Genomic DNA, 23,049 nt, shown 5'->3' with positions numbered 1-23,049 from the left:
CCGAGATATATTAAAAATTCGTCGCCACACATGGGAAATTGCCGAGATATATTTTCACTTTGCACAAAAATAACATCGAGTAATCGAATCAATAGGAATGTCCTGTGCCTATAACATCGACGTTTTCGGCACAGCTGCATCTAGGCATTGTGTAACATCGACGCGGCTTTTGTTTTAATTAAAACTTTTTGTACTTGTTCTTTCTAAAATTAAAAAAATTAAATACCCTTAGGACATACACCCGGGAGAGATAGGTGCATAACAGAAGTTTGGTACGATTTCACAAAAGTTTGAGGAATAGTTCAGTGACAAGACACAAGACATGTATATATATATATATATATATATATATATATATATATATATATATATATATATATACATATAACTGTAAGAAATAGTAGAAACTCCACAGTACGAGCAGGGCGTCTCATTTGCATTAAATAAATAATCGTTAGATTAAATAAGACGCGGACGTAGCTTCAGGACGTCGATCTTTAATTGTCGACAAGCTTTCGACCAACAAAGGTCTTCTTCTGAGTCGGCCCCAAGTCGGCCCCAAGTGTAGGAGAAACGTCACAGAAGAGTACAAAGAGAGGGTGAGGGCCAGGTATGAGCAACTTAGCGAAGAAGCAGAAGGTTTGGAGGAGTGGCAGAAGTACGGAAAGTACGGAAAGACTTCCGTTGAACTTGGGGCCGACTCAGAAGAAGACCTTTGTTGGTCGAAAGCTTGTCGACAATTAAAGATCGACGTCCTGAAGCTACGTCCGCGTCTTATTTAATCTAACGATATATATATATATATATATATATATATATATATATATATATATATATATATACACTAGCTTGGCTCGGCTCGCGCACGTTACTGAGGAATGGGCTTGTTTTAGCTGAGGATAATGACTGTACCTGAGTTGCTGTGTTGTCATGATTTACACCAATCATAATACAAACAATTATTTTGCACAAATTTATTTGTAGTGTTTGTGATACTCCATTTTATAAGCAATTTAGGTTGGAAAAATATATTTTAAATTTTTTTTTTTAAACCCCTCAGCACATACATACAGGAGGGGTAGGTGCATACCAGAAGGTTGGTACGATTTCACAAAAGTTTGAGGGAGTAGTTCAGTGACAACACAAGACAATATATATATATATATACATAGATTACTTGGGCTAAGGCTCACAATAGAGCTAATACACACACACACACACACACACACACACACACACGACACAAAGACTTATCACTGCCACTGAGCTTGGGGTAATTTCCGTCACCACCGTCACTTCCAGCTATACTCTGGGTACGAGCGATGTCATAACAATGGCGCCGCTTTTCTCACCATACTCAGCGGGACATTTCCTCATGAGGAATTTGATACAGAAACCCCAAGTTTTAGCACACCATCAATAATACATTTCAATGTGAGCTCCGTTTGTCGCGTACAAGACATCAAGGTGGTACCCGAGTTCTTGCCATGTTCAGCTCAGCATGTTTGCGTCCAACGGTACGCATGGTGCAGCTGTGATCCAAGAATGAAGATCCTGCAAGTTTGCCACCTTATTGTTGTAGACAACAGCTTTGATAACGCCGCCCCCCCCAGAAAGAAATCAAGAGGGTTTATGTCTGGTGATCGTGTGGGCCAGGCAGTTGGTTCATCTCAGGCAATCCAGCGACCTGGAAAATTTTCATTCAGGACGGCTCGAACGACTAAGTCGCCGTTTTCTTTGTTTGCCCAATGAATCGCCCAATGACGGGGAGCTCCGTTCTGTTGAAAAATATTGGGTCGTCGGTCTTAAATCTGTGGGAAGGCGAATCCTTCCAACATGTTCATATAAATTGTTGAGGTCACTGTGGGACCTATCCGCCACAAAGAAAAACGGACCCACCAAGCTGTCATGGAGGAGGCCACACCACCTTTGGATTGTCACGTATGTGTTCAATGACCACGTGTGGGTTTTCAGTGCCCCCAAAACCTCATATTGTGCCGGTTGAGCTTCGCCAATACATGAAAGCAAGCTTCGTCTATGAACATGACCTTTTTCAGGTAACCTTCATCATCCTCGATGCGACGAAACATTTCCAAAGCAAACACCTTGCATTTGAGTCCGTCATTTGGTTTGATTTTCTGCAGAATCTGCACCTCGTCGACACAAAGCTTCAGTCTTTTATGGAAAATCCTGTGTACAGTGGTGGTTGTTAGTCCCAATTCTCTGGATGTGCATCGGATTGATTTTCTGGGACTTTGTTGAAATGATTCACGCACTTGTTCAACGTCTGCTGCACTTGTGCTTGGTCGACAGATATTTTTCTGTTTCTGACAACTTCCAATCTCCTTAAACCTCTTGTACCTATCTCTGATACTCGTCTGCAATGGCAGATTCCTTCCATACCTTGTACTGAAATTACGCTGAACTTGTGTGTTGGATCTCGTCTCGATGAACCATTCAACGCACTGAACTTTCTCCTGTGGAGTCGCAATTTTATTTTATATTAAACCACCAGTCCTGAAAACAAAGAAAATTTTATGAGTTGCTGTATCATATAAAACAAAGGATATCGTTGTACCATTTGTGGTACTAAATATATTAACAACCAAAGTTGTCCAGATATGTTTGGAACACCCTGTGTGTGTATATGTTGGAACCCATCTGTGGATCGGTCCCATCGGCCGATGGGTCTGACCCATCTGTGGATGCATGAGAAATGACAATGCAGACCCATCGGCCGATGGGTCTGCGCCATCTGCGGATGTGTTGTTCACCTTGAAGGAATGTGTATGCATCAATGGTGGATGAGTATGTTTATTTGAACCTAAAAATAAGCAATTGATGTCATAAATGTTTATAAAGCAGTCCGTGACATGTGGTTTGTCGATAACCGTTTGTCGATAAGATAAAAATAAGATAATATTTTTAGGTTCAAATAAACATACTCATCCACCATTGATGCATATACATTCCTTCAAGGTGAACAACACATCCGCAGATGGCGCAGACCCATCGGCCGATGGGTCTGCATTGTCATTTCTCGTGCATCCACAGATGGGTCAGACCCATCGGCCGATGGGACCGATCCACAGATGGGTTCCAACATATATACATATCACCATCATCATCATCATCATCATCATCACCTATTTCACACTCCCTTCCTCCCCTCTAACCATTTCACAACTACTGACTATGTTGTTGGAGTTCTCCTCTCACGGTCCTACTCATGAGGTGGTCTCCATAAACATAAATAGCAATGGCACTTCCTGCTCCACAGCACATTATGTCGCCATGACTGACAGACATTGGCCAGACAGATCATGACCGGCCTTTCGCACATGCGACATATATGTGCCTCTCTCATGGGAAGTCCTCAACTAGCCCCACCCACAAATATGAGGTATTTATGCCCACAAAATGAATGTCGAACCTATCTATAAATTACATACGCTGCCTCCTCAACATCACATACAAAAATTGACTTGCTCTGAGAGGTCCTTGTTACATGGCAATCTAATCTCGAAAGACACGTACCGTACTACACTCACCACAGTCTAGCTATGGATCCCCCAACCCCCGACCCCCTCAGTAACAATATATTCTCCTTCTTAGTCCTTCGTTAAGTATACTACTATAAATATTTTCATTTGAAATTGCTCGCATACTGTCAGCCAGACCGCCTTCTGGTGCAGATGATCACGATACTAAACATGTAACCATAAACATTGTGGGAGGAGAGAGGGAGTGGGGTCATATTTCCCCACCTTTCCCAACAGGGGCAACTTAGATCATCTTACTTTATGCAAAAACACTGTATTGACACGAGTGAAAGTCAAAACTTGCCCAATGGTCGTGCTCATTTCCTTTAGAGTTTCACATGTCACTTCATGGTCAATGCACATCTACCATCTCAATCAAATGAGAAGAGACTTGACAGAATGCCTTGATGATGCCATTTTGAAGTGCCAATTTTTGCTGTGAAATGCCAAAGTGAACTGTTGCTTGGTGACAATGTTATGTTTGTACCTGCCCATAACACCACACCCAGATATCTGCCCCTCACTGTTGCTGTGTTGGACCGAGTGCAACAATTATCTATGGCCAATCTCTCTTCCTTCATTGTTTTCCAACGAACTACACTTTTTCAACCATATAAACTTTTACATTTGGTGGGTATAATCAACAAGACGTGGATTGAGGTAGGCTAACTACTGTGGGAAGCAAGGTGAAGCTAATGTTTCAGGCTTTAACCTTTTTGGCACCAACAAAGGGTTAACACTCTAGATTTTATCAACAAGAGTAGTTTTTGGTTCACGAGTTATCAAACAGAGTGCCACTATATTCGTCATGGGTGTGTCTGTGTGTCTCTCTGTCTGTCTGTCTGTCTGTCTGTCCGCAGCATAACTACCCGATGATATCATCCGATCTTGATGAAACTTGGGTGGGAGGTTGATATCATGATCTAGTTGTGTCCTGCCTAGAGTGGGCGTATTGCGCCCATTGTGGGCGGAGCGACGCCCGAAAAAGATGTATTTTTAGGGGGTAATCGAGTTCAAGCTACATCTTCTCCGAGGCAGTTAGTGGAATCTGACAGGGGTTTCGGTATTTGGTTAGGCCAATGTCATGTGTCTAGCCCCACGGAGCTCAATTTTTCATTTTCGCCCCAAGGTCAAGGTCACAAGGTCACGAAATTTAGAAAAGTCGATTTTTGATGGTTTTATTTCATTGTTCGCTTCCTGATAGGGTGAAATGTCGTACATGATCTTATATTATCACATACATCATGAAATACAAGTTTTCCAACAAATTTCAGAATCTTCGACGTTTGATCTTTGAAGGTCACAAAGGTCAAATTTTCAAAGTTGTCGGAATCTAACCGAATTTTCTGTATTGTGTAGCTAACTAACCTCATCACTGATTATACATCATTTTCTATCTCATTTCAAGGTCAGTAACCATCGTTTTGACATTTCCGGGCCTGGCCTGTCCGGGACTGTTTCGGTTATAGTCCGTCCTTTGTCATTGAATACCGCTCGCTCGTGAACCATCGTCGTCTCCTGACTTGTCCATTCTGTATTTTAAATTTTGTGGCCTTTTAGTGGATTAGCATGTGGATTCTGTATTTAAATTTTATTATTTTTTTAATTGCATTTTTAGTGGATTCTGTATTTTTATTTTATTTTGTGGCCTTTTAGTGGATTAGCATGAGAGAGAAATGGCACTCAGACAATTATTGTCTTATTTATTTATTTATTTATTTTTATATTAAGTCTTGATTTTTTTTAGGTGTGAGAGTAACACGTTCAGAATGTTGAACTGACTGCCTTATCCATCTCACTGAACTGAATGGACACGGTATGTGCAATGACGAATGTCCTTCCAACAAATTCCACATTGCTGGACAACACCAGACATGAACGCAGTCCATTGAATCTCGAGATGGCTGTTCGTGCGCATCAAGCCAAGTGATTTTTGACAAACTGTAAACTCTTTCTCAGTCTTTTGTGTCTTTGATACACTCGTTGGAATGAATATAATGTACAATGATGAATGGACCTTGAATCCAATCCAATTTGCTTGCATCTGAGTTTGCAGTTATTTGTAATACAATGTATTCGTATTCATGGATTTTTTCCCCATATTTTCTAGCCTGAGCCAAATCTTGAATCATATTGAGCTGGCTGGCTTGCTTTACACATCTCTGACCATAAAATGTGAGCAAATGTAAATCAAGCTAATAATAAAATTGTTGACATGGTATGGGTTTCACTTTGGAAAAAAAAATTTTTGAAAAATATTGTTTTTGTTTTTTCAATTATGTTTTTGAAAAAATACAAATGTTTTTGAAATTTATTTTTTGAAAAATACATTTTGTTTTTGGAGGAGAAATTAGTTGGCGTACTAACACATGTTGTAATATGTAGTGAAAATTTGTAGAAATTGCAGTAAAATCTTACGTATGTTCACTTTATTGTGTACTAGCAGAAGTACCCGGCGTTGCCGGGTGGGGAAAGAAGGGAGGGGGTGAAGAGGGGGAGGGGTGGGGGGCGAAGAGGAGGGAGGGAATAGGGGGGGAGTTCATATATATGCTGATTTGTGGATGTGGCGTTCATCACGTTTCTGAGTTAAGTGTGATGCTGATCAGGAAGAAGAAGAACCTGTACTACCCACTTCGTGCACTTCCGGAATTGTTTGATATATTTGTATTCAAATGTCTGGTGATTGTTTTGTATTTATTTATGTGAATATGTAATTGTATATAATAATTATAACTGTCATTAATCAACAAGCGTTACGCCTAGGTCCTCCGTCGGTGAAGTAATGTGAGTGGACAAAGTGGAAGACGCAAGGCGGCCATCTTGGATTTTGACGTGGCGACCCAATTTTCAATAGCATTCTTTCTTATGCGTAGATACACCCACACACCAGATTAGAAGTTAGTAGTTCGTTTATTTTTCAAGATATTTCGCTCACAAGGTTCAGACATACATGGCGGCGGCCATCTTGGATTTTGACGTGGCGACCCAATTTTCAATAGCCTTCTTCCTTATGCGTAGATACACCCACACACCAGATTAGAAGTTAGTAGTTCATTTATTTTTCAAGATATTTCGCTCACAATTTTCAGACATATATATGGTGGCGGCCATCGTGGATTTTGACGTGGCGAACCAATTTTCAATCGCGTTCTTTCTTATTCCTAGATACACCCACACACCGGATTCGAAGTTGGTACTTCGCTTATTTTTCAAGATATTCCGCTCACAAGTTTCAGACGAACATGGAGGCGGCCATCTTGGATTTTGACGTGGCGACCCAATTTTCAATGGCCTTCTTCCTTATGCCTAGATACACCCACACACCAGATTAGAAGTTAGTAGTTCGTTTATTTTTCAAGATATTTCGCTCACAATGTTCAGACATATATATGGTGGCGGCCATCTTGGATTTGACGTGGCGACCCAATTTTCAATAACGTTCTTCCTTATGCCTAGATACACCCACACACCAGATTAGAAGTTGTTACTTCACTTATTTTTCAAGATATTCCGCTCACGAGGTTCAGACATACATGGCATCAGACATAAATGGCGGCGGCCATCTTGGATTTTGACGTGGTTTGCACCCACACACCAAATTAGAATTCGGTCCTGCACATACACACGCATGCACGCACACACGCACGTACACACGCACGTACACACGCACGGACGGACGCACACACGGACGGAGGGGAAAACCATAGTCCCCCTTTCGCTCCACGGTGCGACGGGGGACAAAAAGCCTTCGGCACTGTAGAGCGTTTTTTTGTTTGTTTGTTTGTTTTTTTTAATCCCAAAAAACTAACTTTTTTTTTTTTAAGTTTTTTTTTTTTTTGGCCTAAAACACTCCCAGGCAATCACTGATGAACCTCTGAAAGTTTGACGAAGATCCGTTCAGCCATATCTGAGAAAAATGGCAACACAGACAGACAGACAGACCTCTCGTATATAGTAAATATCAAAATACCTTTATTTGGGTGGTGTGTAGGAAACTGACAGCTCATTCAATCGCTCCCGAAAATAAAAAAATAAAAACCTGTGTTATGTGCATGAAGCAAAAACATGCCTGCTGGTTATAATTCAAAACAAGTCACTGCACTGGAAAACGTGGGGACAGGAATATTGCACTGCATGGGGACTTGTAATACCCTCTCCCACCTAGAGGCAGCGCAACACAATACACATTTACATAAAGAAATGGCGCCCCCTCCTCCACCCTTACGACCACCGGTAAAGATAAAATAAAAAGAAACACCCCAATACATGAATTGGGGTCATGCTGATCCTATGTAGCAAGTCTGGATGTAATCGGGCCAGAACTGTAGGAAGAATAGTGCGACAAACACACACCCAAACACCGGTACCATACATTAATTATGGTAAGGATACGTGCTGGATGGTAGTTAGTTCATCCACCTTCAAGCTGTCTAGTCTTGGTTTGATTCCTTGTCCTACGATAAACTGCCATCCTGGTGGCTTGAAGTCAGTGAGTAGCGTCCGCCCTGCATTCAGTGGTGGACATTAGAGATCCCACGATGCCCTTCCAAAATAGTAGGCCACTGTGTCAATCCCATAGCTATATTCCAAATTGCTGCCCTTATTACCCCACACACACAAAGCGAAAAGTGGGGATAAGCATTGGCTTTACTCCTGTCCGTCTGTCCTGTTGACAAATATCACTTTATGATCAAGGAACAACTTAATTTCAATTCAATGTTACATTTTCAACACGAATCGGAACATGAATCTGAAAACAAACATGCAGTTTAGCAATACTTCAGCTCTGAATTCTTCCCAATCGCGCATGCACAGAAAGGAGTGAAATAGTTCTTTTTTACTCTGTCTGTCTGACAGTCAAACAAAATTGAAAATCATTCCGAACATTCCCCCATTCCCCCATCATTCCCCCATCCAAAACCTTGATCTTTTTTACCCCCGCTAATTCACCCCAGATACACTTTTTTGAAATTCCAACTTCTTTCCTGGAAGTCCTTGTAGTGGGGCGGCTTCGCCCAAATATTCAAAAGAATTGTGCATTTTGTGATACAAGCACCAAATTTGGCACAAATGTACATTAATATGTTGCGAACATTTTCAGATATTGGGCCACTTGAAATTCCGTAATTTTTTTTTTCAAATTTTTTCAAATTTCGTAATTTCAAATTTTTCGGGTGACACCGTCACAATTTCGGTCTTCGAGGCCGGCCGATAGGCAAAGTGTGACCGGAAGGGACGAGGTTCTCCTGACCACGTGGCCCTCGATCTGGGAAGCGAGAGGCGTTCCATTAGTGGACGCGCCCCTCACGCCCGACTTTTGGGCGGCCCCGGCAGGCCGTTTGTTTTGACGTTCCGTGACAGGCCCCGCACCCCCACCTCCGGGCCGACCGGAAGCTTGTGCTGAGTACATCATACCTGAACAACTCAGTGAGGCAGAACACAGCAGTGCACACCAGGGTGACCCCTTCAGTGCATAAACCAATTAACCTGTCCACTGCAGGGCATATAGAAATGAAGTTATTTTCTGCATATAATAATAATATAAGTTCAGTTCTATATAACAATTTCTGTTATCACCACTACCACTACAACTACCACTACTACAAGCTTTGTCTGGAATTTTGTGGACTAACAGACAAACAGACATACAGACAAGCTGGGATCAAAACATTACCTCCTTCCACCATTGAGTGTAGAGGTAAACATCATGGAAATTATATCATGCCCTAGATTTAATTCATGCTTACCCGTGTATTTGCTTCACTGGTTCACAAGGTCTTTTGCATACATGTAATTCAGACTCTCGTCTTCATTGCTGACCACACAATGTTCACAACATATTAATGTACATTTGTGCCAAATTTGGTGCTTGTATCACAAAATGCACAATTCTTTTGAATATTTGGGCTAAGCCACCCTACTATATCGGCCGGCCTCGAAGACCGAAATTGTGACGGTGTCACCCGAAAAATTTGAAATTACGAAATTTGAAAAAATTTGAAAAAAAAAATTACGGAATTTCAAGTGGCCCAATATCTGAAAATGTTCGCAACATATTAATGTACATTTGTGCCAAATTTGGTGCTTGTATCACAAAATGCACAACAGGTTTGCTATGCTGCTACACTATTGCAGTGTCCATATGTTTTATCCCTCTCCGACCTCCCCCCAAGCCCTCTCCTTCCCACATTTCTCTCGATGTCCCTGCTCTCAAATGTTGTGTTTGTGTCCTTCCCCCTCTCTCCCCGTCTTGTCTACCACTCCCCTTATTTTGTGTTTTGTGTGTCGGTTTGACTTTTTGTGTGATTAATGTTAGCTCTTTCACGAGCCTCGATCTTGTATACAAAAAAATAAGAAAAATAAAAATAAAACAGGAAATAGTTTTTAGCGATGTTATAAAGGACACAAACAACAGGCACGAAAAACTAATGTAACGTGTTAAATAAGGTGGTGTAAAAGTCGCTGAGTCAACAGCGGTAAACTTACCTAATTTTTTTTCTACGACCTTTAAAATCTTAATTTTATTAAAATTGAATTACATACTTCAACACTTATCATGACAACCAATCAAATTTTCCGCTCGTACATCCATCCTTGTCTCTAAGTCCTTGTCTCTCAAGGCAGTACAAGGTAATGTGTTTTTTATGGACTCTGTAGTTTATGAGAGGCACTGCGTTTATAGCAACAGTAACCAAGGCCCTTTAAAACAGCTGGCTGAGCCCAGTCATGCCGTGTAAGACAATCACGCGCAGGTGTAGTCGTGCTAGCCCATGACTCAATTTCTTACACGCCTAAACTCGTACTAATGATGTGTAAATGACTGGTGGAATTGAATCTGATGTTGAAAAAAGCTATTGAAAAATGTAATGGTAAAGCACGACAGTCAGTCTAACAACGGCGTAGCTGGGCTTGTTTGATACTTTGGTTGAAGAGGATGGTGTATGACCTGGGTGAGGATACCAGTTAGCAAATAATGTAAGAATTAATTATTTTTTTTCAATAAATTCCACATTCCTGTGCCACCTTCAGTCGAACGTCAGGTATTGACAGCAGGTTCGTGAAGGACTTGGACAAAAAACGTACCCAGTCTGAATTTTGCTATATCCAGTCAATGGCGAATCTACATAGGGTGAATCTGCGAATGTCATGGATGGAGACATCATTTCCTCATTCTGATTTAAACTCAATATCTCTACATTTTTATTCCAGACAGCATCATTCATCATTCCAATCACAAATTAGTACTACAGTATTAATATATCAAAATATAATGTTAAATCACGATTGTATCGAGATATTATCAAACCAGGCAAATCGTCGTCATCTGTGCACTTCCGGATTTGGGAGCAAAATCCGTGTCGATCACATTTCAAAATCATAATTGTATTGAGGAATTTCTGAAACCTCCTACTTACCTTACAACACCTGCTGGGACCCCAAAACGTTCCACAAAAGGTTATTATATTTCCTTTTCATAAAATATGCAACTGTAATGATTACTAAATGATGTCCCCCCGTCACGTGACCAGATCCTCAGTTCTGATTGGTGGACGTTTGTGAGGGACATACACCGGATGGACAGACAAACGCTGTTCCAGCCGACATTGCCCTATGGGCTAGGCCATAAAAATACAAACAATTTATTCCAAAAACCAACCATTGAAACTGTGATCAGTCACAGCAAATTGAGCATGAACAAAGTCGAATACGATGGAACAAAGACCGATGCATTAAAAAAAACAAAGGACAAGACTATACCTGAAACTCCAATATAAATAAGTTGGGAATTGCTAAGTCTAAGCTAACTCGAGACTCCTTCCAGTTTACTCAACCTCGTGGCCAAAGGACGGAACAGACTATTATAATCGGTCTGTGTATCAGTGAGTGTGTGCATCCACGTGCAGATCTACGTTAATATAGATCGTTCATTCTCAGATCTACTATAATAATATGTGTACCCAAGTAAGGCTCTGCAGTGCTAAAAACTCAGTCTTATTAGCCCATCCCCCGCGCAGCAGGACATTGGGTTTTGCAATCACTTCCTGTGTTTCTGTCTGTTTGTCTGTCCAGGCGGCAACTTTTTTACCATTTAAGTTTTGTCATCACATTTTCACCAAAGTTTTATTATGATAATATGGAGAAGATAAATTAATAATCTTGTCAAAAGGTCAGAGGTCAGTGTCACATAAAATTGTCAATTTTCATCGGATTCACCTGTAATTTTTAGAATTTGTATATTGAGTCACTGAATTGGTCAACCAATCAAAAGTTAGAAGCTGATTTTTTTTTTTTTAGATCTAAAGCTCAAAGGTCAAGGCTGCATAAAATCATTAATTTACATTTTGTATTTTTTAAAACTGTTTTCGTTATTTTGAGCATACCGAAGAAGAAGAAGACATTTGAATTCAAATGAACGTGGACAGCTTTGCATTTTGAGGTGCTTTCTAGTTACCAATGGAATGCCGAATCAACTTTACATCACAGAAGCTTGAAAATAATATTAATGAAATTTAATGTTCAAAATAAAATGTGGAGAAAACACATTAAAGAGAACAGTAATATGGTCCATTACATCAGTAATATGGTCCCCAATACTCCCACATATAATGCGGTCTATGCCCCATGACTAAAGAGCAGAGGATATTCAGCACAAACATATGACGACAGACGATGCATCACACTCACACCTCACAGAGAGCAGAAGACTATCCTGGGAGAACATGATGGGCAGTGGTAAGAAAGTAAAAGAGGTGATGGGGCTAAGGTGAGATGGCCATGGAGATAGAGTTTCTGTATCATATAAAACAAAGGGATCGCTTTATCATTTGTGCTTCTAAATATATTGTTGCGGATCTCCCGAAGCCCGTTCCCGTTACAAAGGGGGGATTAAACCCCCTTTTCCCTTTGGGTCTTCGTGTCCACGAGGCCGAATCGCCACTCGCCAGTAAGCGTGAAAAAGGGTATCGGGTCGATGCTGCACGTACCTTTAACCCAGGCTGCCACGAAAGCGGGGACTGGACCTCGCACGAGCCATGCTTAATCGAGTATGCCCGAGCGGTATGCGTATCACGTGAGTCGTGCCGTTACTTTTATGGAACCCGATTCGAGCGGTTCTAGTCGTACCATGCGAGGCCAATCAATGGAAGGGACAGGAACGGTCAAATAAGAGGAATAACACAATTTATTATTATTTACAATGATTCACAGAGACACAGAGCAGGCACTTAATCAATGTTAACTTTATCCCCAGATACAGGGCCCACTCACGCACACGGGGAGAAGAAGAGAAGAAGTTCGCGCGCCAAACGCGCTTTGCAGTCGGTCGCTCCGGGGCAGCTCGCCCGGCGTGGCTCTCTGGCGGTCACGGCACGTATGCAGGAGAAGGAAGGCAGGAGGAGATCGCGCGTCTGTGGCCCGGCATGGGTCGTCCTCTCGAGCGCGCGATTAATACAGCGCAGAGCACAGGGCACGGGGCACGGGGCAAGTTCGTGTACAATCTCGGCTATTTCAGTGATCAAGTCCAACACTCCGATTCTGAACGGAACTCCACCTCATGGGCTGCGCAACTCCGACTGAGAACTCCACTCAACTGAACTGAGAACTTGAACTGAGGTGGGGGGCTCGGAGCAGGGTATTATGGCTCCGCCCTGGCCTTACTCGAATGTTCCAAACCCCACCTCTCATCGTCGTGGTTAGCCACTCCCCTCGAGCCCTGATTGGCGGCTCGTTGTTTACCGGCCACTCCCTCCTGCAGCGCCTCCCTTCGGCCTCGCCAGACTTGTTCAGGCCTGCCACGTGGCATGCTAGTGCCAAAAGACCGCCCTACTCACGGGCCTGCTCAATGCAAAACGAACACAGGAAAGGACTACGCTTACATTCACGAAGAAATAACTGAACTATCGCGAGGCTTAATGTTGTGGTGCATTTACCTATGAGGGGGATTATCCTTTATTCCAAAACCACAACAATATTAACAACCATTGGACGAGATCTGGCGAGATCTGGAGACGACGTCACGGATTTTCGAAGCTCCACACGGTCTCCACGTTTTCAAAGTTAAGTCTGTTCACAATTGTATTTTGTCGAAACTGTATTTTATCTTTCGGTGTGTGAACCTATAGTGCAGTGTTTCCCTAACTTTATCCCCCCACGAACCCCCTGTGGATGTCAGAGGTGTCCACGAACCCCCAACTTTTTGAGACACGATCTGAGTTATTATTATACTATCATACGCATAACAGTGCTTCGTAAAAGATCAAGTTCATAGTGTAATATTGTAATGAAAAAAAACAAGAGATGATTTACAAGATCTACTGTTTAATATTTTACGACTCACGCACCCCCTGGGGGTTCATGCACCCCAGTTAGGGAACCCCTGCTATAGTGTGTTCCTTGGAAGTTTCTAGGTGTTTATCTTTCATAAATTATTCGTTTCTGTTTGCCGGCAGCGTGTGAGGCCTTGCAGCCTCAGGCTTCCTCCGTCGAAGTTTGTTTCTTCCTTCACTAGTTTTGATAGGTTTTTTGATTTTCCCTTCTCCCCCAAACTTCACCGAACATCTACTCTTTGTCTAACGTTGTAACCCCCACCCCCCCCCCCCCCAATAAAACAAACAAAAAAAACTTTTATTTCCTTTTCTCCTCATGTGCTTTTGTCCCATCGTGTGCTTTTGCCTCTGTCCACGTGCGCTGTCCCGCCCCGCCCCCATTATCGCTCTGCCTTCCACCTTTTGCCCTGTTCAAGTGACTCGTGGTTGTCCCTCTCGGCTCCCACTCCCCATTGGTATTTTTGTGAATATAAGATTGTTCTTCGCGGTTCTGTTTAAATATGTTTAAACTTTCCCCTGGAATGTTTTATTCAGTCATATATTACAACACACTGTTTTTCTTCCTATTTAAAAGGCTCCTTTCAATTTGCTCTTCAACTCATTCCATTTCAAAAAAATATTCAATCTCTTATGATTCTTTCTCACTACATGCTCTAAATTCTCATTCATTCCACCCCTCCTCCATCGTTCTTAAATGGATCGCTAACTTGAAAATCACAACAAACCCAATTTGTTATAAATGTTCATCTTTCATTAATCATCCACGTTCTAAACTCCCCCCTTTCCCCTCCCCTCCTAAACTCCCTCCTTGCCCCTCCCCTCCTAAACTCCCCCTTGCCCCTCCCCTACAAATCTCCCCCCTTGCCCCTCCCCTCCAAATCTCCCCCCCTTGCCCCTCCCCACTTCATCTCCCTTCTATCTCATACCTCCACCTCCCCCAACCTTCTACTTTCCTCTGCCCCCCCTCAAACAACCCCTCAATGTGCCTCATCCCATCACCATCAAACCTTTCATCCTCCTCATCCTTCCCTTTCTTGTAACTCTTGTGTAATCTCTGACACACTATCAACTGCTCTTCCTACCTCCCCCTCTCATCCTTCATCTAACCCTACCCTTCCCCTCCCCTGGCCTGCACACGATGCTCCCCCTCTCTCCTCATTAACGGTATGGACCTCAAACATCCGGGGCCTTCACTCAAACCTGATTGATCTCTCCATTCAGGTTATTTCTGACAATCCAGACTTGATCTGCTTAACAGAAACTTTCCTCTTTCAAGATGTCTCTGATTCCTTAATATCTCTTCCTGGTTACTCCCTCCTCCGGTACGATAGACCTGAGCCTCGTTCTGGTGGTGGCGTGGCTATCTTTATCAAAAACTCTCTTCCTCACTCTCCCCGCACTGCCCTCTCTCCACCCCACCCCCAGGAGTACCTCTGGCTACGGCTTCCTCTCTGCTCCCACCTTTTGTTCATACGAGTATGTGTTCTGTACCGTCCTCCAAACAGTGATGACTCCATTTACATTTCGCTGCGGACAACATGAGCCAATTTCTATCAACTCATCCAAACTCTCTCTTCCTCATATGTGGCGACTTCAACTGTCATCATGCAAGCTGGCTGGGTGTGGGTTCATCTCTCACCAGCCATGGCACCTCAGCAAAGGACTTCTGCGACTCATTGGGACTTACACAATCTGTCAATTTCCCGACCCGGATCTCAGTCAATGGAGTATCTTCTCTTCTGGACATGGTTATGACTAACTTCCCAGCAAATGTCTGCTGCTCTTCTTCTGCTCCAATCGGTTCTTCTGATCATGTGCTTGTTAAAGTGGACATCTCTCTGGCCATTCTCAGAGAGCCTACTCAGCGCCGACGAGTCTGGCATTTCACTCAGGCAGACTGGCATGGGCTGCAAGCAGCCATCAATCACCTGAACTGGTCTCCCATCTCTACTGCCTCTGACATCAATTCTTCCTGGGAATTCTTCCAAAGCAATCTGCTCTCTCTCATGCACAGATTTATCCCATCTCGTCTTCAGTTGTCTTGCCCTTCCTCCCGTCCATGGTACACTGAATCTTGTGGTGAAGCAGTTGCCCAGAAACAACTTGCCTTTGCCTCTTGGAAGGCAAATCCAACTGAAGGCAATCTCAGTTCCTTCCACCAAGCTCGAAACAAGTGTGTGTCTACCCTCAGGAGTGCCAGCAAGCACTATCTCTCCACACTCAAGATTGAACTCTCAAACCTGTCTCCTTCCTCCAAATCCTGGTGGCATCTGGTCAAATCCGTTTCTGGTGTTTGTTTCCCCTCCTTCCCCTCCCTTACCTCAAATGGCTACACAGTTGACACCGCACGTGACAAAGCCGAATGCCTCAACTCTGTGTTTGCCTCAAAATCTTGTGTCCCAAACCCATCTCTCTCTGTTCCCACCTTTCCCAGTCGAACCCAACTGTTCCTGGACTCTGTGTCCTTCTCTCCTGACAAGGTGGAGAAGTTTTTGTCAAACCTCGACTCTGATTCTGCAACTGGACCAGATGGCATCAGCCCACGGGTCCTAATATCCTGCTCTGCCGCTCTATCTCACCCTCTCTTTTCTTTTCACCCTCTCTTTTGCTCAAGATCATCTGCCAGCATCTTGGAAAATCAGCAAACATAACCGCTTTACACAAAAAAGGTGCAAAAACAGATCCTTGCAACTGCAGACCAATCAGCCTGCTTCCAATTATCAGCAAAGTCATGGAATCCATCATTGCTTCGGATATAAAATCCTTCCTCTTCTCCAATGGCTTGATCTCTGATCATCAATTTGGATTCAGACCAGGTCATTCTACTCTGGACATGTTGCTTCTGCTGTCTCAACAATGGATGGAGGTCCTCAATGCCAAACAGGAAATCAGAGCTGTCTCACTTTACAAATCACGTGCCTTCGATACGGTCTGGCAGCCAGCTCTGCTCACCAAACTCTCCTCCTATGGTATCCATGGAAATCTCCACTCATGGCTTGCGGACTTCCTCTCTGGTCGTAGGCAACGTGTGGCCCTGAATGGATTTCTCTCATCTCCCCTTCCTGTTCTGGCTGGAGTTCCCCAAGGTAGTGTTCTGGGCCCTGTGCTGGTCTTCATCAAAGATCTCTCCGACTCTCTGGAAAATCCTCTCTATCTGTTTGCTGATGACTCCACTATCTGCCACCCCATTCCTCATCCCTCAGATCGGCAGTCTGCAGCCTCCTCACTCTCTGAAGACCTGGACAAAATCACAGACTGGTCAAACAAGTGGAACATGTCTTTCAATCCTGACAAATCTCACAATCTTCCAATGTCTCTCCGAAAGGACCGACTGGAAAACCCTCCCATCTACTTTCTCAACAATCCTCTCCAGGAAGTTCTGTCGCTCAAGCTTTTGGATCTCACTATCTGCCATGACCTTTCTTCGGAAAACCACATTTCCAAGCTGGCCTCCAAAGCCAGTCGCCGACTGGGCATCCTCCGTCGTGCGAAGTCCTTCCTTGGCACACCTGAGCTCCTCACCACATACAAGGCTTTCATCCGCAGCTCAATGGAATACTGTTCCCCCCTCTGGGCTAGTGCTCCTGCCTAGCCTAGCTCGGCTTCACGCTGTTGAATCCAAAGCTTTCAGAATCATTGGAATCTCCTGCGATGAAGTTAACTCCGAGGGCCTTTCACTCACTCACCGCAGGCAGGTTGGTGGTCTTTCTGTCTTCTACCGACTCCTCTCCGTCCTTGCTCCCCCATCTCTCTCTGTGCTCTGTCCCCCCAATATTCCTTCAGGTCGCACAAGATCTGCCAGCAACCCTCTTATGGTTAAACTGCCAAAATCTAGGCTCTCTGCTCACCTTCACTCTTTCATTCCCCTTTTCTCCCGCCTCTGGAGCAAACTCTCCCACTCCCTTCAATCCCACCCCTCCCTCCAGGTCTTTAAAACAGCTGTTCACCACCATCTCTTATCTTCCCCCATCCAAAACCTTGATCTTTTCCACCCCCGCTAATTCACCCTAGATACTACACTTTTTTTTTTTTTTTTTTTTTTTTGAAATTCCAACTTCCTTCCTGGAAGTCCTTGCAGTGTTCATATGTTTTATACCTCACCCACCTCCCCCCAAGCCCTCTCCCTCCCACATTTCTCCCGATGTCCCTACTCTCAAATGTTGTATTTTTGTCCTTCCCCCTCTCTCCCCATCTTGTCTACTGCTCCCCTTATTTTTTGTGTTTTATGTGTCGGTTTGACTTTTTGTGTGATTAATGTTAGCTCTTTCACGAGCCTCGATCTTGTATACAAAAAAAATTTTAAAAATAAAAAAAACCAAAGTTGTCCGGGCCTTTTTGGAACACCATGTACAGCATGTACAGTACACACACACACACACACACACACACACACACACACACACACACACACACACACACACACACACACACACACACACACACACCTTCTAGACCTCATAGCAGTGTGTACTTCCTTATTCTTCAGCTGTGTAATTTTTATCGTAAAAAATTTAATATGTTTTCTTCATATTTACTGTACCTATCATTTCGGTTTTGTTTAAGATGTTCGACACCTATGCAGGTGATGTTCAAAATCATCACCTCATCACAAATCAAATTCATCACCTCGTCACATCACAAACATCACATCACCTCATCACATCACAAAATCATCACCTCATCACAAATCAAAATCATCACCGCATCCCATCACAAACATCACATCACTTCATCACATCACACAATCATTACCTCATCACAAATCAAAATCATCACCTCATCCCATCACAAACATCATATCACCTCATCACATCACACAATCATTACCTCATCACAAATCAAAATCATTACCTCATCACATCACAAACATCACATCACCTCATCACAACATCACAAAATCATCACCTCATCACAAATCAAAATCATCAACTCATCACATCACAACCATCACATCACCTCATCACATCACAAAATCATCACCTCATAACAACATCACAAAATCATCACAAATCAAAATCATCACCTCATCACATCACAAACATCACATCACCTCATCACATCACAAAATCATTACCTCATCACAAATCAAATTAATCACCTCATCACATCACAACCATCACATGACCTCATCACATCACAAAATCACCTCATCACAAATCAAATTCATCACCTCATCACATCACAAACATCACATCACCTCATCACAACATTACAAAATCATTACCTCATCACAAATCAAAATCATCACCTCATCACATCACAAACATCACATCACAAAATCATCACCACATCACAAATCAAAATCATCACCTCATCACAAATCAAAATCACCTCATCACAACATCACAAAATCATCACAAATCAAAATCATCACCTCATCACAACATCACAAAATCATCACAAATCAAAATCATCACCTCATCACAACATCACAAAATCATCACCTCATCACAACATCACAAAATCATCACAAATCACAAATCAAAATCATCACCTCATCACAGATCCTCATCATCACCTCATCACAACATCACAAAATCATCACAAATCAAAATCATCACCTCATCACAACATAACAAAATCATCACCGCATCACAAATCAAAATCATCACCTCATCACAGATCCTCATCATCACCTCATCACAACATCACAAAATCATCACAAATCAAAAGCATCACCTCATCACAACATCACAAAATCATCACCGCATCACAAATCAAAATCATCACCTCATCACAACATCACAAAATCATCACCGCATCACAAATCAAAATCATCACCTCATCACATCACAAAATCATCACAAATCAAAATCATCACCTCATCACAGATCAAAATCATCACCTCATCACATCACAAACATCACATCACCTTATCACAAATCAAAATCACCTCATAACATCACAAACATCACATCACCTCATAACAACATCACAAAATCATCACCTCATCAAAATCATCACCTCATCACAAATCAAAATCATCACCTCATCACATCACAAACATCACATCACCTCATCACATCACAAACATCACATCACCTCATCACAACATCACAAAATCATCACCTCATCAAAATCATAACCTCATCACAAATCAAAATCATCACCTCATCACATCACAAACATCACATCACCTTATCACAAATCAAAATCGTCACCTCATCACATCACCTTATCACATCACAAACATCACATCACTTCATCACAAAATCATCACCTCATAAAATCACCTCATCACAAATCAAAATCATCACCTCATCACAAATCAAAATCATCACCTCAGCACATCACAATATCATCACCTCATCACAAATCAAAATCACCTCATCATATCACAAAATCATCACATCATCACAAATCAAAATCATCACCTCATCACATCACAAAATCATCACCTCATCACAAATCAAAATCATCACCTCATCACATCACAAACATCACCTCATCACATCACAAACACCACATCACCTCATCACAAATGAAAATCATCACCTCATCATAAATCAAAATCATCACCTCATCACAAATCAAAACCATCACCTCATCACAAATCAAAACCATCACCTCATCACAAATCAAAATCATCACCTCATCACAAATCAAAATCATCACCTCATCACAAATCAAAATCATCACCTCATCACATCGCAAACATCACATCACCTCATCACAAATCAAAATCATCACCTCATCACAACATCACAAAATCATCACCTCAACACATCACAATATCATCACCTCATCACAAATCAAAATCATCACCTCATCATATCACAAAATCATCACATCATCACAAATCAAAATCATCACCTCATCACATCGCAAACATCACATCACCTCATCACAAATCAAAATCATCACCTCATCACAAATCAAAATCATCACCTCATCACAAAATCATCACAAATCAAAATCATCACCTCATCACAACATCACAAAATCATCACAAATCAAAATCATCACCTCATCACAACATCACAAAATCATCACCTCATCACAACATCACAAAATCATCACTGCATCACAAATCAAAATCATCACCTCATCACAGATCCTCATCATCACCTCATCACAACATCACAAAATCATCACAAATCAAAATCATCACCTCATCACAACATCACAAAATCATCACCACATCACAAATCAAAATCATCACCTCATCACAGATCCTCATCATCACCTCATCACAACATCACAAAATCATCACAAAATCAAAAGCATCACCTCATCACAACATCACAAAATCATCACCGCATCACAATTCAAAATCATCACCTCATCACATCACAAAATCATCACAAATCAAAATCATCACATCATCACAGATCAAAATCATCACCTCATCACATCACAAAATCATCACAAATCAAAATCATCACCTCATCACATCACAAACATCACATCACCTTATCACAAATCAAAATCACCTCATAACATCACAAACATCACATCACCTCATAACAACATCACAAAATCATCACCTCGTCAAAATCATCACCTCATCACAAATCAAAATCATCACCTCATCACATCACAAACATCACATCACCTCATCACATCACAAACATCACATCACCTCATCACAACATCACAAAATCATCACCTCATCAAAATCATCACCTCATCACAAATCAAAATCATCACCTCATCACATCACAAACATCACATCACCTTATCACAAATCAAAATCATCACCTCATCACATCACATCACCTCATCATATCACAAAATCATCACATCATCACAAATCAAAATCATCACCTCATCACATCACAAAATCATCACCTCATCACATCACAAACATCACCTCATCACATCACAAACACCACATCACCTCATCACAAATCAAAATCATCACCTCATCATAAATCAAAATCATCACCTCATCACAAATCAAAACCATCACCTCATCACAAATCAAAATCATCACCTCATCACAAATCAAAATCATCATGTCATCACAAATCAAAATCATCACCTCATCACATCGCAAACATCACATCACCTCATCACAAATCAAAATCATCACCTCATCACAACATCACAAAATCATCACGTCAACACATCACAATATCATCACCTCATCACAAATCAAAATCATCACCTCATCATATCACAAAATCATCACATCATCACAAATCAAAATCATCACATCGCAAACATCACATCACCTCATCACAAATCAAAATCATCACCTCATCACAAATCAAAATCATCACCTCATCACAACATCACAAAATCATCACAAATCAAAATCATCACCTCATCACATCACAAACATCACATCACCTTATCACAAATCAAAATCACCTCATAACATCACAAACATCACATCACCTCATAACAACATCACAAAATCATCACCTCATCAAAATCATCACCTCATCACAAATCAAAATCATCACCTCATCACATCACAAACATCACATCACCTCATCACATCACAAACATCACATCACCTCATCACATCACAAACATCACATCACCTCATCACAACATCACAAAATCATCACCTCATCAAAATCATCACCTCATCACAAATCAAAATCATCACCTCATCACATCACAAACATCACATCACCTTATCACAAATCAAAATCATCACCTCATCACATCACATCACCTCATCACAACATCATAAAATCATCACCTCATCAAAATCGTCACCTCATCACATCACCTTATCACATCACAAACATCACATCACTTCATCACAAAATCATCACCTCATCACATCACCTCATCACAACATCACAAAATCATCAAATCATCACATCATAAAATCACCTCATCACAAATCAAAATCATCACCTCATCACAAATCAAAATCATCACCTCAGCACATCACAATATCATCACCTCATCACAAATCAAAATCACCTCATCATATCACAAAATCATCACATCATCACAAATCAAAATCATCACCTCATCACATCACAAAATCATCACCTCATCACAAATCAAAATCATCACCTCATCACATCACAAACATCACCTCATCACATCACAAACACCACATCACCTCATCACAAATCAAAATCATCACCTCATCATAAATCAAAATCATCACCTCATCACAAATCAAAACCATCACCTCATCACAAATCAAAACCATCACCTCATCACAAATCAAAATCATCACCTCATCACAAATCAAAATCATCACCTCATCA

This window comes from Myxine glutinosa, chromosome 10, assembly GCF_964187855.1.
Source record: "Myxine glutinosa chromosome 10, kmMyxGlut1.1, whole genome shotgun sequence".
Classification (NCBI taxonomy): domain Eukaryota; kingdom Metazoa; phylum Chordata; class Myxini; order Myxiniformes; family Myxinidae; genus Myxine; species Myxine glutinosa.
The sequence above is the reverse complement of the archived record's forward strand: the minus strand, read 5'-3'. Positions refer to the sequence as shown.